The sequence below is a fragment of the Hyperolius riggenbachi genome, chromosome 8 (genome assembly GCF_040937935.1).
Source record: "Hyperolius riggenbachi isolate aHypRig1 chromosome 8, aHypRig1.pri, whole genome shotgun sequence".
NCBI lineage: Eukaryota > Metazoa > Chordata > Amphibia > Anura > Hyperoliidae > Hyperolius > Hyperolius riggenbachi.
This window is the reverse complement of record NC_090653.1, coordinates 54,973,430-54,990,342: the sequence shown is the minus strand read 5'-3', so window position 1 is coordinate 54,990,342 and position 16,913 is coordinate 54,973,430. Positions and strand designations below refer to the sequence as shown.

Genomic DNA, 16,913 nt, shown 5'->3' with positions numbered 1-16,913 from the left:
TTACCCCCCCCCCCTTAAGGACCAGCGCTGTGTTTAGTGATCTGTGCTGGGTGGGCTCTGCAGCCCCCAGCACAGATCAGGTAGCAGGCAGAGAGATCAGATTGCCCCCCTTTTTTCCCCACTAGGGGGATGATGTGCTGGGGGGGTCCGATCTCTCCTGCCTGCGTGTGGCTGGGGGGGGGGGCACCTCAAAGCCCCCCTCCGCGGCGAAATTCCCCCCTCCCTCTCCTACCTGCTCCCCCCCCGGAGATCGGGGCTGCACAGGACGCTATCCGTCCTGTGCAGCCTGTGACAGGCTGTCCCCTGTCACATGGCGGCGATCCCCGGCCGCTGATTGGCCGGGGATCGCCGATCTGCCTTACGGCGCTGCTGCGCAGCAGCGCCGTACAATGTAAACAAAGCGGATTATTTCCGCTTGTGTTTACATTTAGCCTGCGAGCCGACCATCGGCGGCCCGCAGGCTATTCACGGAGCCCCCCGCCGTGAATTGACAGGAAGCAGCCGCTCGCGCGAGTGGCTGCTTCCTGATTAATCAGCCTGCAGCTGGCGACCGCAGTACTGCGTCGCTGGTCCTGCAGCTGCCACTTTGCCAACGCGCGTTATGAGTGCGCGGTCGGCAAGTAGTTAAACAACACCTAAACAAGGCATATGTATGAAATAGCTGCAGGGAGAGTTGGGTCCAGGATAAAGCTGATATGCGGCTCACCCTGCTCCTGCACAAGTCCTGGCTGCATTTATTACAATTTCCCCTCCAGGCTGCCATGGATGGTGGGGAATTATGTAATTTTGCTTTCAGCTATTGCTGGCGGCCGAATTACAGTGTTTTAAAAGTAATTTGAGCTCCGTCTTTTGACTGCGCCTAAATTAGTCACTGAATGTGAACTGAGTGTGAACTCTGCCATAGGAAAGCATGTGCATTACTTTGAAAATCAGTTTTCTTTCAGTTATAACTGAGAGCAACAGATTAAGTGTAAAAGGCCTTAGGGGAAGATATTATTAGTTACTGAAAAACTCCACCAAGCGGCACTATGGACTGATATGAAGGAGGGTTTGTGTGTCAGACAGCCATCACTGGAACCAAAAGCTTAAAATTATGGTCTCCTCCTGGCCTAGACTATATGCAGGAAAGGTATTTCCCTATGGGGCGAACTGAACAGTTGTCAAAGGCATTTCATCTCACCGCCTGCAGAGTCCAGACACTGGCAGTCATTCTTCTTTCGGTCCCCGGAGGCTCTGGATCCCTCAGGTGAGATGGCCATTTGGCGATCTCACTATAGGGGTACAGTGCCACCTGGAGGACGGAGGTAGAATTGCAGCACTGGATCCCAGGAGGTGAATTGAGGCCGGTTCATACTTGTTTTAAAAACGTATCTGTGGCTATGTTTTTTGGGCCCAGACCAAAAACGGAGACACAGATACCAAGGTTAAAAAAGCAGCTGTCTGATAATTGTAAATTATATTGCTTTCGCTCACATATATGTATAAACCCGATTGGTTGTTATCAGTATATTGTAAAGTCAAAACGAAATGTCTTAGTGCTGCGCTTCACCCTTTACTAAGGCCACAGTACATACGTATACCAGTCCCCTTCTTCCGCGGATCGCTGTACTTGCAGATTTACCAATCTGTAATACACCTCCAATTTTCAAAATACTAGATCTATCCATGAGGAAAAGCCCAGGTGGCAGACATTGAGTGCTCATTAGAGGCAAACGTTTGGTGAGCAGGGAATAATGGGGGGGAGCGCCTGAGCCCACAGGTGGTGGACCCCTTCTGTGTTTCTCACACCTTGTATGTTTATGAATGCCTGTCACATGAGGGTGATAGAATAGTATTTATACAGGCTATAGTATATTGTAAAGCCTGAATTGTACTATGTCAACCCCTGTGTTAAATCTTACATCTGAATCAATAAAAATGATTGTTGGAAAAAAAAAAAGCAGCTGTCTTCACTCACTTGAAAAAAATGGATCTGGGGGATCCGTGAAGAAAAACTGAACACAGAGTCCGGACTTGTCGGGATTTCACAGACCCGGATCGATCTCGGATACCGGAGGGGTAGTGCAAGGCAATGCAAAAACAGATCTCCCTCTACACAAGCTATCTTGCACACAGAAATGGAGGGAGATCCACATTGCCTACTACCTGCTCCTCCCCTTGACCTCACCCCTATAGGTGTTCCCAGGTAGCCTGGAGGGGGTAGCAGCCAGGACAGGGGGCAGCGGGCACAGCAGCAGGGAGGGGGGTCGGCCAAACTCCCTACTCCCCCTACACCCATGTGCGGCAAAAGTAATGAGTGAGCGAGCGGGGAAGCAATTACCTTACGTTCTCTGCTCGCCATGTGACTCCCTGCAATGCCGCCTCTAGTGGACAAAGGAAGTAATTGCTTCCCCGCTCGCTCATTTCTTTTGCCACACATAGCTGGGAGTGGAGTGGGGACAGGGGGACCCAGGTGAGGGAGGATGGCCAACCCCCCTCCCACTGCTGTGCCCACTTCCCCCCGTCCTGGCTGCTACTTCCTCAGTCAACGCGAATGGATCGGAAACGTATGCTGCAAAAGTGCAGCACATATCCATTTGTGTTCTGGTTTTTGAAAACCGTAACCCGGACCCGGATTGCGTTCTGCAACCGGGTCTAGTGTGGACCAAGCCAAAGTGCAGGGGCTGCTGCAGATCTCACTGTGGTATGATTTTTTTCCTGCTTTTAGGGTCTAAAAGCATATGACGAAATTGCACCGCGGGGGCCCTACAATCCGGAAATGATCATACCACCAGGGAGGTTAAGGGACACAAAGTAGTTGAGCCACAATACTTATTTTATAACTTAAGGCTCCTTTATTGTCGTATTACTCAATTCATCCCTCCTTGTCTGTTTGATCTAATGAATTATCCTCTTAGCCCAGGCCTGGATTTACATCACAGGAGCCTATAGGCACAGACGCCCTCGCACCTTAAACTTTGCCCTCCATGAACTCACAAACCTCCTCTGAACTGTGCCGGCTGTCAATTCTCCCTCGCTTCCCTTACCCATCACAGGCAGCTACATGTGCCCCTTAGTATTAGGTAGCCAGAAGTACCCTCAATAATAAGTAGCTAGAGGTGCCCCTGTCTTGTTAGTGGAATGCAGAGAGCAGGGTAAGTAACCTGACATTTACACTCTGCTCGGGACTCTGCATAGGGAAGGAGGCAGGGAGGCACTTGGGTGGAGTGAGCAGCTTTCCCATCAACAGGCACCTTGTAGGCACATATTTTATTGTCAAGATATGAAAATATCACGGAGTTGAAAACTCAGGAAAAAAGCTAATTTCATATAGGGCTATCTATCTATCTATCTATCTATCTATCTATCTATCTATCTATCTATTTTTCAATAGTTAGGTGCTGAAAAGTTATGTCCTGCCTAAAAACATTCCAATCACCTTCCAGCACCACCCATATTCCTGCGTAAATAATAGACTGCATAAAACAGGAAGTATTGATTTGCTGTTGTAATGACTGCAGTAAACTTTCACACCCATCGCGTGGGAGCAATTTTTAATCAAGGTAGGAAATCTGAAATACGAGCCCGTGTGCAATTAACTTTTTCTCCCGAGTTTTTGAGATCATTTTTCAACTTATTTTTAAAATAACTTTTCAGCTCTTTGCAATTGAAAAAACGCTGAAAAGTAGGTGCTAAACCACTATCAAAACTATTTTGAATATTTTCTCGCTTGTTGGCAGTTTAAAGGCATTTTATTTACAAGGAATGAAAATATCACATAGGAGAAAACTCATGAGAAAACATGAATTGCACACTGGCCCTTGTCATAAAATGTTTTTTGAACTACCAGCAAGCAAGAAAATGTTCATAGTAATTTTGATAGTACTTTTCATCAACTTTTCAGTACTTTTTCAATAGTAAAAAGTTATTTTAAAGAGATTTGGAAAATTATCTCCTAGGAGATAACTCAGGAGAAAAAGGGAATTGCATATGGGCCAAATTTAATTTAACCACTTCACCACTGAGGGGTTTTACCCCCTGAGCACCAGAGCAATTTTCACCTTTCAGCGCTCCTTCCATTCATTCGTCTATAACTTTATTATTACTTATCGCAATGAAATGAACTATATCTTGTTTTTTTCGCCACCAATTAGGCTTTCTTTAGGTGGGACATTATGCCAAGAATTATTTTTTTCTAAATGTGTTTTAATGGGAAAATAGGAAAAATGTGGGGAAAAAAATAATTATTTTTCAGTTTTCGGCCATTATAGTTTTTAAATAATGCATGCTACTGTAATTAAAACCCATGAAACGTATTTGCCCTTTTGTCCCGGTTATAAAACCATTTAAATTATGTCCCTATCACAATGTTTGGCGTCAATATTTTATTTGGAAATAAAGGTGCATTTTTTTCAGTTTTGCGTCCATCCCTAATTACAAGCCCATAGTTTATAAAGTAACAGTGTTATACCCTCTTGACATAAATATTTAAAAAGTTCAGTCCCTAAGGTAACTATTTATGTATTTTTTTAATTGTAAATTGTTTAATTTTTTTTTAATTACAAAAAAAAAAAATGGGGAGTGTGGGAGGTAATGAGTTAATTTTATGTGTAAAAGTCATTTATTTGTATGTGAAAAATGTGTAGGGTGTAGTTTACTATTTGGCCACAAGATGGCCACAGTAACTTTTTGTTTTAATGCGACCTCCAAGCTTCCTTCCGGAAGCTTGGAGGAAGAATAAGGAGGCTGGACACGTGAGTTTTTTCTCACAATGATCGCGCTGCCCATAGGAGAGCAGCTGATCATTGCGGGGCTTAGATCAACGAACGGGAATGGATTTTCCCATTCATTGATCTCTGGGCGAGCGGGCGGCGGCGTGTTTACTAGCGGCGGGCGGCGTGTTTACGAGCGGGAGCGCGGGCAGCGTCGGGAACGCGGAAAGTACGTGTTTCTCCGTCCCTGGTTTTTAAAGGATGGAAAAAGGGGCGGAGAAATACGTACGCGCGGGGGTAAAGTGGTTAATATGGGCCAATATATGTCCTCGTAATACACAAATCTGAACTAAGGGGATTGCTGCTGACATTTTACATAAAACATATATAGCAATTGGCTAATAAACTTGTTTTGAAATAGTTTTTATTTAACTTAATTTATATTTACATATCCAAACAGACCATAAAATACAACATCCATAGCATTCACCTTGAAATCAGTGGTACACGTGCCATGAATTATATTTTACTTCCTTAAGTTAAACGCAATACAGTTGTAGAACAGAAATAAAGTCTAAAGTGGAGGCAGAATGAACTCCATGCGCAGAAACAGATCTGACGTTGGACCCTGGAGGGGATTTTTTCACGTGTGCTGGAGAGATCGTTGGCATTCGTAGGATAAGGATCCAGAATAAGATGAGGAGGAAGATGCCAGTAGGGGCAATATGTAAACAAGATGAACGCAAGACTCTTGTGTAACAGGACCGAGGTGAAACAGGGCAGAGGGTTTTCATGGCATCTGGGACTATTTTCCAAGTGAAAAGCCACAGTGACTATCTCCTCCATGACTCTTAGCCAGCAAAGGCTGAAAGAGGAGAAATGCATTATTATATAACATATATTAAAAAAAAGTAAACCATACAAATTAAGAGCCATAACATGTTTAAATAATGATTTGAAAAGTTAAGAACATATTTTTTAGAACTCAGGTTAAAGTGGAGGTGAAAATAAACTGATGAGATAAACAATTATATTTATCCTCCTATTCCTAAAAATGTTTTTTTTTTTTAAATATCCCAGAGTTATCTTTTATATTTAAACAGTTACAAAGTAGGTTGCATGTTTTACGTTCTCTAATCAGTGGCAGCCTATTAAGAGTCCCAGAGTTAGAAAGAGGTCAATAGTTCATGTACAGGTATTTTATCTCCCCCTGCCCTCAGAAGTTGTAATCTCCCAGGAAAACTTTTATGGCTGTACTGTGCGTATCAGTGATGTTTACTATATTACCAACAAGGCACCAACAAGACAGAAGCTGTCACTTCCATGCTTAAAAATTAACTCTTTCAGGCAAGGAAATAAAGCAAGTTAAACAGCCTGGTTATTAATATGCTTTGTACTGTACATACACATTTATCTTATCATGCCATGTCGCCTCTGGTACACTTTTAGGAAGAAAAAAATGTTTTGGACAGTTTGAGCTTTAACTCATGTCTCTTTTAGACAGGCAGCTGACAGGTCATTGGATTCACCATCAGTCAGCTGCTCTTCTGCACTGGCTGGACACTTGTTAGCTCTCAGTGCCAGCCCTGGACAGGTGTCCTCTCTATGTAGTCACATGTGAGTGTGACCACAGCCATGCTCAGATGCATCATGTCATGATTGTCTGCCACCAGGTAACACTACCATGCGTCAGGCGCACATTGGCGTATTGTTACAACACTGAATGGTGTTACAACCTGAATGGTGCTTATGGGTGGCAGAGGGGACGCTGAACTGCACCCCCTCTGCCACCCACGACAAGTGAGCAGTTCAGCCATTCCTCTGAAAGAAGCCTCAGAGATGAGATGAAAAGATTTTCTCACTTCCTGTCAGAACACAGATTCCCAGATGGAGACATTGACAAAAGTAAAAATGTATAAAGAAAGTATCATTCTTTCCCACACTAAAACATTTTTGATGTGGATCTAATGCTGAATACACACCATGCGTTTCCGCGTTCGATGCGTCCGACGATACGTGTTGATTCGATTATTTCCGACATGTCCGTTTCACGTTTCGATGGATCGTTAGGTCGATTTGCCATACTTTACATGGCAATCAACCTAAAAATCATCGAAATGCGCTCGGAAATGCTCGGAAATAATCGAATTGATGCGTATCGACGGACGCATTCGACGCGGAAACGCATGGTGTGTATTCAGCATTAGGGTGCATACACACATCCAATTTTGATTGACCGAAATGATTGGCCAATTCTACCAATTCCATGCTGTATAAAGGATGGCAGTGGATAATGTGGATAGGTGGCAGTGTAAATGCAGCAGATGCAAAATGGCAGGTATGCTTACTGCGCCAATTTTGCTGCATTCGGTGTGCAGTGTAAACCGAGCCAAAAACAGAAGGTATTTGAAATAATTTCCCCTTATATATTGCTTTTCTGCTTTTATTTTATTTTATTTACTTTTTTTGGGCTTCCCGTGAAACACTCCATACACTGTAACACAGATTATGTGTTTTATGTAGCTTGTATCTTTGCTCGTAGTTTTATATGCAGTGCTGTATACCTGTCCCTGCTATGTTACATATACTATAAACTGGTCTTGTTATTATTATTATTATTTATAAATAATACTGCACTGTGGGTCAATGAATGTCAAGGTTAATCCCGTACATAAGAAACAAATCTTTTAAGCTGTAATATTTCTGCCTCCTAAGGTATGTTTATGTTCCTATTTAGAATAAGAGGTATTTCAGTATGATGGAATACTCACTATACAACACAGGCTGCACAGCATTGAGGCCAGGATTAGAGAAGTTAACACCAGCAGGGCCACACCCCAGCCGGGAACACCTGTGGAGAGAGGACAGAAGGTGATAGTTGTCAGCTTGCTTTGTTGCTGTTTATGTAATGCTAGACAGTGATTAAAACTAGTCACTCTATTTACACTTTGCACTTTTACATAGAACCCCATGAAGTGTGTGACCTGTGATTTTTTTTCGCCTTTACCTACATTTTTGTATTCGAAGCAGCAGCAAACCCATCATAACCACCCACCCCCAGAGGGCAGCACCCCCATTCTATCTCCTTCCCTCTGTTCAGCATGGTTCTATTTGCAGTAACACTCCCTCCCTGGGCTGGATTTCTGAAAAGGCCAGAAAGGCCCAGGACTTGGGCAGCTGCAGCCCAAGGTGGCACCTGAACATGAAAGAGGTGTTACTACACATAAAAGAGGAGGCTGAAATTTGGGAGGAACACATAAAAAAGGGAAAATGATGCCCGAGGAAGTTGTTTGTGAAAGAGAGGGGCTACAGTACATGTGTGATGTTCATGGAAGAGGGGCTGCACATGGGATGGGAGGGGCACTGCTGCACATGAAATGGTAGCCAGGAAAAAGTTGACTTAGTGGCAGAAAAATTATCAATCCGGCTTTGCTCCCTCCCTTATGCAGCCCCACCCTTTTGCATGCATTGCTCCTTCACAGAAATCTGGACTGTCTCAAGTATGGAACTGCTAAGCCAGTGATGGCTAACCTTGCCACTCCAGCTGTGGAGGAACTACAAGTCCCATCAGGCATTGCAATACTCTGACAGCTCTAAGCATAACTCGGGGAGGCAGAGGCATGATGGGATTTGTAGTTTTGTCACAGATGGAGTGCCAAGGTTAGCCATCACAGTGCTAAGCCTTCTAACTGAACTTTCCATACAGTATGCTGATCAGTGGCGTAGTCAAGGAGCTTTGGGCCCCAAGTTTTATATTGCGCCCCTCAAGCATTCTATACATAAAAATTCATATCTGGCCCAACATAACCTGCCAAGGACATCCACAGTAAGAGAGGTGTAATCAGAGGAGAGGAGAGGAGTTTGTTCCTTATTACCACTATTCAAATCATATAAAAGTGACCATTCCCACCATATCACCATTGCAGAGCTAATTCTGTAGTTGAGGGAGGGCCCCTAGTGGGCCCGTCTGGTCCAAGGGCCCCAGTGTGATCACAACCTCTGCATACCCTATTGCTGAGCCACTGATGCTGATGGCAAACACAAACTATGGTAATTGTAAAACGACACTTTTGTCATTGCCGAGCTGGCTCCTTGCCTTTCTCTTGCACACAGCCCTTTCATGCTCATCTTGGCTGGTGCAAAACTTGCTACCGCCACTTAATAGAATGATCAAACATGGGTAATGTCATTGTGACTACTCTATGAAGGGGTGTGGGGAAGTTTAAAGCAGAAAAAATCAACCACTTACCTCGGTAGAGGGAAGGCTCTTGAGCCTCCAGAGGCTTCCCATATCCTCCTCCAGACCATTGCTGAATGCTGGGGCCCCCTAGAAGTTCTCAGCCATAGTTCCATACGTGAATGAGCACGACAGCACTGCACAAGTGCAGGGTACCCTCTGGAGATGCTCAGGCTTAGCTTTTCCTGCCTAGCCCAAGCAGCTTCGTGCTACTGTGCAGGCACAATGCTTCCTGTGCAGTGCAACCACGCTTATCCATGTACGGTGGCGTGGCCACGCACACTCGTCAACAAGTCCTTGTCGAGGGAGTGTGAGGGGTCCCAGCTCAGGATCAATGGAGGAGAGGTTGACGGGAGAAGCCACTGGATTATCCAGAGGCTTCCTTCTAATGAGGTAAGTATCTATGGCAATTTTTCCCCTTCCATTTTCCTTTAATGAGTGATCATCATTATTACATCGGTCCACTCCATAGCAAATGATCAACCAATTTGTAACAAACTTACCAGTAGTTGAGTTAGTCTGAGCCTCTGTGGGAATAAGAAAACAAGATATACTTTAGATTGGAGGAAGCGAATAACAGAGAAATGTTTTATTAGATTGCTGAACATGAGGCTCAAAGCAACGACATTTTCTGCAGGTTAGTGCAGCAATATACATAAAAAGTGCCTGCTGGACATACTTTTTTTTATGTCACAGCACCATCATCACACTCCAGCACCCCCTGTGGCCCCCTCTCCGCTCAGCTCATAACAAATGTAGCCACAACAATACCTGACCTGGAGGATCAACCCCCCTTATCAGAGGGAGTGAAGGATACTATGTGATGCCCTCTTACTGCTCTGGGCCTCCCTGAGATTGCAGGAACTTCCTTACAGTTATGTTCCTGGTTGCAACTACACCAGTATAGTTGAAAGTTCTAAATATTTCCAATCTGATTACTCCAGGTATTATTATACTCATTTCAAGATTATGACCTAAAACAACTTGCACTTCCTTAATGATCTTCTTATCTACCCTACGCACCTCTTACCATTCCAAAATACAGAATTTCTCACATGCCTCTCCCCTCCTCTGGAACTTCCTCCAAAAATCTGATGAACACTTGGTAAGGTGGAACTAAGCACAGCATTTGCTCTCTGCTCTAAAATAGCTACAGTATGATAACCTTTATAGAAACAGTGTCTTCATTACAATTTATGGAAATCCTAAAAAAAAACACCTTAAGCTTTAACTAGGGTTCAATTTTCAGAGGGAAACTTGAAGGGTTAAGCCTCAGTGTTTATGTATGAGGAGAGAGCCAGCAGAGATCCCAGAAGAGTATTCACAGCTGCTGATAAGACAGTTCGATCTGGCTAAATAAACAAATAACTCGGCAGCAATAGCAGCGAGTTTCTAAGCAAAGCAGTGAATTTCTAAACAATTCATATGTGAAATGAAGACTTTTTACTGTGTCCTGTGCAAGAGTGCGGGCCCACTTTAACCTCTGAAATCTTTAAGCATAGTTTACCTTTCAGTCAAGGAAATAATCTTAAACTAGGTACTCACTCCTGTTTCCACCTATGTTATATAACAAGGCACACAACTCCTTATTATTATATACTATCCACAGTATGCAAAATTTTGGCATTTATATCGTTTACAACAAATAAAACCTTTGCAATGTGTCCTTGTTTTCAGTTTTCAAAAGTAATATTTAGCCTACTTCAAGATTGTGTTATTTTTTAACCTCTTTGCATTTTAATACAATGTTTAAGATAAGAACAAGCCTGGCAGATGGAAGTAAGGGATACACACAGATAAGGATTGCTCACTCACCTGCCACTTGTGGGTTAAGGACCATACAGGCTGCAAGGACCAGGAGTCCAACTTTGCACAGGAGACCTTCAGATGCCATCTTTGGAGGGATTAGTGGTCAGCAGAAGCTGTTAATGTCTCAGGAGGAATGCTTGAAGGTTTGATGTCCAGTCAGCTTGAAGCCTTCAGCTTTTATACGGCCTGATGACAAGACAGTCACTACGCTTCGTGAAGGAGGAGGTACCCAATGCCTGTATGACAATACACTCAAATTCCCAGGCATATGAGCTGGAGGGATTTGCAGGATTATAAATAATTATACAGACTTGTGACAGAGTTTAGTGCTTTGAATGGTTTCTGACTCTACTTTGTTTATATATCACATTTTCAAAACCAACAGGACTGTTTAGGATAGCGGAAAAATAACATTCCAGAAAATGTTTTTAAATCTATCAACTTATATGTTATATAGATTTTTTTCTATTTGGATGCATTTGGATTTTAAAGTCCGAGAAACTTTGTTCAAAGTCCTAATACTAGAATTACCCTAGGTAGGGTCAGAAAGTCCGTTTTCCTCCAATGCAGATTACCGATTCTGCGGATTTCCGTTTTCCAAGGAGACTTTTTTTTGGGTCATTTTTTGCATTCTCTGATTGGCCAAATACTTCCGAGTTGGCTCTACATTTTCTGATTGGTCCAATGCTTCCGAGTTCTGTGGTTGGGTGGTAATGTGGTATTTCCACAGAAATCTGATTTCTGCAGTAATATGGTATTTCCACAGAAATCTGATTTCCCAGTTCCTATCGTAAATGCAGTTTTTCGATCATTTCCGCGAAATTTGAATGAGCATCCCTATTGGATACAGATGATTAAAACATTGTTATTATTGCTGAAAATAAATTGTATTAAAAAAAAATCAGATATGACTAGAAATATTGCTCTTTCGTAGATTGGTGGTTTGCCTGCTAGAATGCGTTCACAAACATTCGTTCTCATCAAGATTTGCACAATCACTAGAGATGGCTCGAACCTCAAATTTTGGGTTCGCGGACGCAAACTTCCGCAAAAGTCTGCGAACCAGCAAACTTGGCAAACCGCAATAGACTTCAATGACCAGGTGAACTTTAAAAACTACAAACACTGTTTCTGGCCACAAAAGTGATGGAAAAGATGTTTCAAGGGGTCTAACACCTGGAGGGGGGCATGGCGGAGTGGGATACATGCCAAAAATCCCTGGGAAAATTACGTATTTGATGCAGAGTAGGGTTATAATCCCAAAAGGGCAGAAATCACATTGCATTGCTAAATTGAAGGCATAAAGTGCTTGAAAACATCTTGCGTGTGTATACATGGATCAGGTAGTGTAAGCAGGGTCGGACTGGGACACCAAGGGCCCACCAAGGAAGTTTCAGCCTGGGGCCCACCCCCCTCTCCTCCTCCTCCCCCCCCCCCCCCCATTTTGGGCTCACATACACATGTACTCTAGAAATTTTGCATGACTTTATGGTAGGGAATAGATTGTGAGCAATTCTGAGGACAGTCTCCAATAGGGATATGACTAAATGCGGCGCGCGCAGCGCGCCGCAGCGAAACTAAATGGGTGTCACCACGCACTTGAACATCGGCGTGGTCATGATGAGTCATGGGCAGACTTAGAAAAAAAAATACAAAACACAAAATAAGTAGCGGCGACGGCGTTATTCACAGAGATTAGGTCTGACCAGATACATTTTAGATAAAATATTCAAGTAGTTACATGCCTCATGATAATTCATCAAGTAGTCAAATGGCAGCAGATACCCCCACAAAATGCAATCAGGTTGACGGCAGATACCCCCACACAATGCAATCAGGTTGACGGCAGATACCCCCACAAAATGCAATCAGGTTGACGGCAGATACCCCCACACAATGCAATCAGTTTGGCTGCAGATACCCCCACACAATGCAATCAGGTTGGTGGCAGATACCCCCACACAATGCAATCAGGTTGGCTGCAGATACCCCCACAAAATGCAATCAGGTTGGCTGCAGATACCCCCACAAAATGCAATCAGGTTGGCTGCAGATACCAGGGCTGTGGAGTCGGTACAAAAATCTTCCGACTCCGACTCCTCAGTTTCTGAAACCACGACTCCAACTCCGACTCCGGGTACCCAAAATTGCTCAGACTCCGACTCCTCGATTCCGACTCCTTAGTCTGATACTTAACAGGGCTGTGGATTTTGTACAAAAATCATGCGACTCCGACTCTCGACTCCTCAGTTTCTGAAACCACGACTCCAACTCCGGGTGCCCAAAATTGCCCCGACTCCGACTCCACAGCCCTGGCAGATACCCCCACACAATGCAATCAGGTTGGCTGCAGATACCCCCACACAATGCAATCAGGTTGGCTGCAGATACCCCCACACAATGCAATCAGGTTGGCTGCAGATACCCCCACACAATGCAATCAGGTTGGCTGCAGATACCCCCACACAATGCAATCAGGTTGGCTGCAGATACCCCCACACAATGCAATCAGGTTGGTGGCAGAGATACCCCCACACAATGCAATCAGGTTGGCTGCAGATACCCCCACACAATGCAATCAGGTTGGCTGCAGATACCTCCACACAATGCAATCAGGTTGGTGGCAGAGATACCCCCACGCAATGCAATCAGGTTGGCTGCAGGTACCCCCACACAATGCAATCAGGTTGGTGGCAGAGATACCCCCACACAATGCAATCAGGTTCAGGGGTGAGCCTGGGGTGCCTGGCACCTGGGTGCAAGATTTTCTCTGGCGCCTATGGGAGTGGTTAAATTAACCGCGCCCAACCACATAACCACACCCATGTCCTGCCTAATCACACCCACACCTTCCACCTCTTTACGCATGCATGCGATACCCCATTCCTACCCCTCTTCCATTGGCTTGCTCTTGGCTGGCTTTGGCTGCCTGCAAGTCTGCTAGTCTCTGGACTGACTCAGGCTGAGAGGCTCTGCGAGTGCGACGCAGTCACACACTGCATATTTATGGCTGCCTGCGGCCACCCTACTCTTGCTCGCTGTCGTCGGCTCCTCCCCCCGCCAAGCCCAAGCGTGAGGTGGGCTGCCTGTAACTTTCCCGTTGCGCCGCACAGCCTGCCAGTGTTACCAACCTTTCACGTTACTTTTTACTGACAAATACCTAAAAATTTACTGACAAAAGATTTTTACTGACAACATTTCCCCACTAAATGCACATAAGAGACAGCGTTTCACCAGTAAATGCATGTAATGACAGACAATCTTTCATCAGTAAATGCACATAATGAGAGACAGCTTTTCCCCAGTAAATGCACATAATAAGAGACAGCTTTTCACCAGCAAATGCACATAATAAGAGACAGATTGTCACCAGTAAATGCACATAATGACAAACAGCCAGTGTCCCCAGTATATGTAGCCAGGGATATATGTGCCCAGTAGAGGTAGCCAGGGGGTATATGTGCCCAGTAGAGGTAGCCAGGGGGTATATGTGCCCATTAGAGGTAGCCAGGGGGTATATGTGCCCAGTAGAGGTAGCCAGGGGGTATATGTGCCCAGTAGAGGTAGCCAGGGGGTATATGTGCCCAGTAGAGGTAGCCAGGGGGTATATGTGCCCAGTAGAGGTAGCCAGGGGGTATATGTGCCCAGTAGAGGTAGCCAGGGGGTATATGTGCCCAGTAGAGGTAGCCAGGGGGTATATGTGCCCAGTAGAGGTAGCCAGGAGGTATATGTGCCCAGTAGAGGTAGCCAGGGGGTATATGTGCCCAGTAGAGGTAGCCAGGGGGTATATGTGCCCAGTAGAGGTAGCCAGGGGGTATATGTGCCCAGTAGAGGTAGCCAGGGGGTATATGTGCCCAGTAGAGGTAGCCAGGGGGTATATGTGACCAGTAGATGTAGTGAGTGACAGGGACCCCCTTTAGTTAGTTAGTTAGTGAGTGAGTGAGTGAGTGAGTAACAGTCCCCCCCCCCCTAGCCGCAGCACCCGCACAGGCTCGCCCCTGATCAGGTTGGTGGCAGAGATACCCCCACACAATGCAGGTCCCCCCCAGCTTGGAAGGGGGGGCAGAGGGCACAGATCAGCGGGGAAGCTTCCCCCCTCCCCCTCCCTCACCTAGGGCCCCCCCCCCTTCCGCGCACCCCCCTCCTCGAGAAGTGCAGCCAGCAGCGAGCGGAGAATAGCTTACCAGCTTCAGATGATGCTATCTCCGCTCCGCATGCCGCTGCTGCCCTGCTGGTCTCTGTCTCCTGTAGTGACGCTGTCCAATCACGCTCTCGCAGGAAGTACTGCGAGAGCGTGATTTGACAGCGTCACACACTACAGTCAGAGACCAGCAGGGCAGCGGCATGCGGACTCGGAGCGGAGCCGAGACAGCATCATCTCTGTAGCTATTCTCGCTCGCTGCTGGCTGCACTTCTGGAGGAGGGGGTGCGCGGAAGGGATGGGCCCTAGGTGAGGGAGGGGGGGGACGCTTCCCCCCCTCCCCGCCGCTCTGTGCCCAATTCCCCCCCTTCCAAGCTGTGCCCCCCTTCCTCTTAGCTCTGGGGCCCCCAGGAGGAGGGGCAGTCGGGGCCCACCAATGGGACCATCGGTGGTTCGGCGGCTCTGTCCGAGCCTGAGTGTAAGTAGTGTACAGCTTCACGCTGACAGACCAAACCCACTGTTTAACGCACCGCCGCAAACAGCCGCAAAGGGTTGTCATTAGTTGACACTTCCAGGACATAAACTGTCAGTCCTCTTGGCAGCAATGTTTGTGTAGTGATGGCCGTGCTCGTGCGCACGTTGGCGAGAGTGCAGGCCGTGATGATGAAAATTGAAAAATACGTTTTTTTTTTTTGTCTTGTTTTTTAATTAATTGAAAATTGAAGTTACTTATAAAATTATACAATTTTTTTTCCTGATATGTTACTTTGATAACTGTGGTAATTCCAGAGCTAATACCTGCCGAGTGCCGACAAGCACTGACCTGTAGTGATGGCTCGAACCTCCGATTTTAGGTTCGCGAACCTCGAACGTGAACTTCCAAAAAAGTTTGGGGTCGCGCAAACTTTTCGAACCGCAATAGACTTCAATGGGGAGGCGAACTTTGAAAACTACAAACATTTATGCTGGCCAGAAAAGTGATGGAAAAGATGTTTCAAGGGGTCTAACACCTGGAGGGGGGCATGGCGGAGTGGGATACACGCCAAAAGTCCCGGGGAACAATCTGGATTTGACGCACAGCAGCGTTTTAAGGGCAGAAATCACATTGCATGCTAAATTGGAGGCATAAAGTGCTTTAAAACATCTTCCATGTGTATCAATCAATCATATAGTGTAATTAGTGTACTGCTTCACACTGACACACCCAATTCACTGTGTAACGCACCGCAAACAGCTGTTTGTGTAGTGACAGCCGTGCTGGACTGGTGCGCACCATGGCGAGAGTGCAGGCCGTGGCGGTTTTCAAGCGCATATGGTCGCCAGGCTGTGGTAGCTCAATGACAGAACAACAGTGACTGTCCAGCTGATCGAATTTGGTCTGTCCACAATGAAGCAACGACCTTATTATCTTGGGTGTGCCCCTCCAACACACTCATGTAGCCGACGGTCATTGCTTCATTGTGATACACAAGCTCTTTCACCGCGGCAAGGTAATGATCACGAAGGGGAATGGGCACATGTACATGCCTTTTGTGTTGTTGTTGCAGCCGCAGCGCAGCCAGAAAAATGAGGCAGGCAAGAACACGCAACAGAAAAATTATTATAACGGCCGCTGCTAACAGTGGCCTTAAAGGACAACTGAAGCAAGAAGGATATGGAGGCTGACATGTTTATTTCTTTTAAGCAATACCAGTTGCCTGACAGCCCTGATGATCCTCTGCCTCTAATACTTTCAGCCATAGACCCTGAACAAGCATGCAGCAGATCAGGAGTTTCTGACACTATTGTCAGATCTGACGGATTAGCTGCATGCTTGTTTCTGGTGTTATTTAGACACTTCTGCGTCCAAACAGACCAGCAGGGCTGCCAGGCAACTGGTAGTGCTTAAAAGGAAATAAACATGGCAGCCTCCATATCGAAAATTCAGGAATCCGTCTGGAGTCCTGGACCCTTTTGGTGGTGGCGGAGAAGGCAGTCAAGTGGCCTGCAGGCAGAGATGCTGTGTGGGGACTGGGGAATGACTTAGTCTTGGGGC

The 16,913-nt window shown here is 45.7% G+C and overlaps 1 long non-coding RNA gene across 1 annotated transcript; it reads left to right on the top strand.

Moving 5' to 3' along the window:
* The first annotated feature begins 963 nt into the window (after nt 1-963).
* Nucleotides 964-11,038, top strand: LOC137528164 (uncharacterized). Its single transcript, XR_011023301.1, has 3 exons — nt 964-1,129; nt 7,429-7,562; nt 10,683-11,038. It is a non-coding gene; the product is annotated as an uncharacterized lncRNA (long non-coding RNA).
* The last annotated feature ends 5,875 nt before the right edge of the window (nt 11,039-16,913 follow it).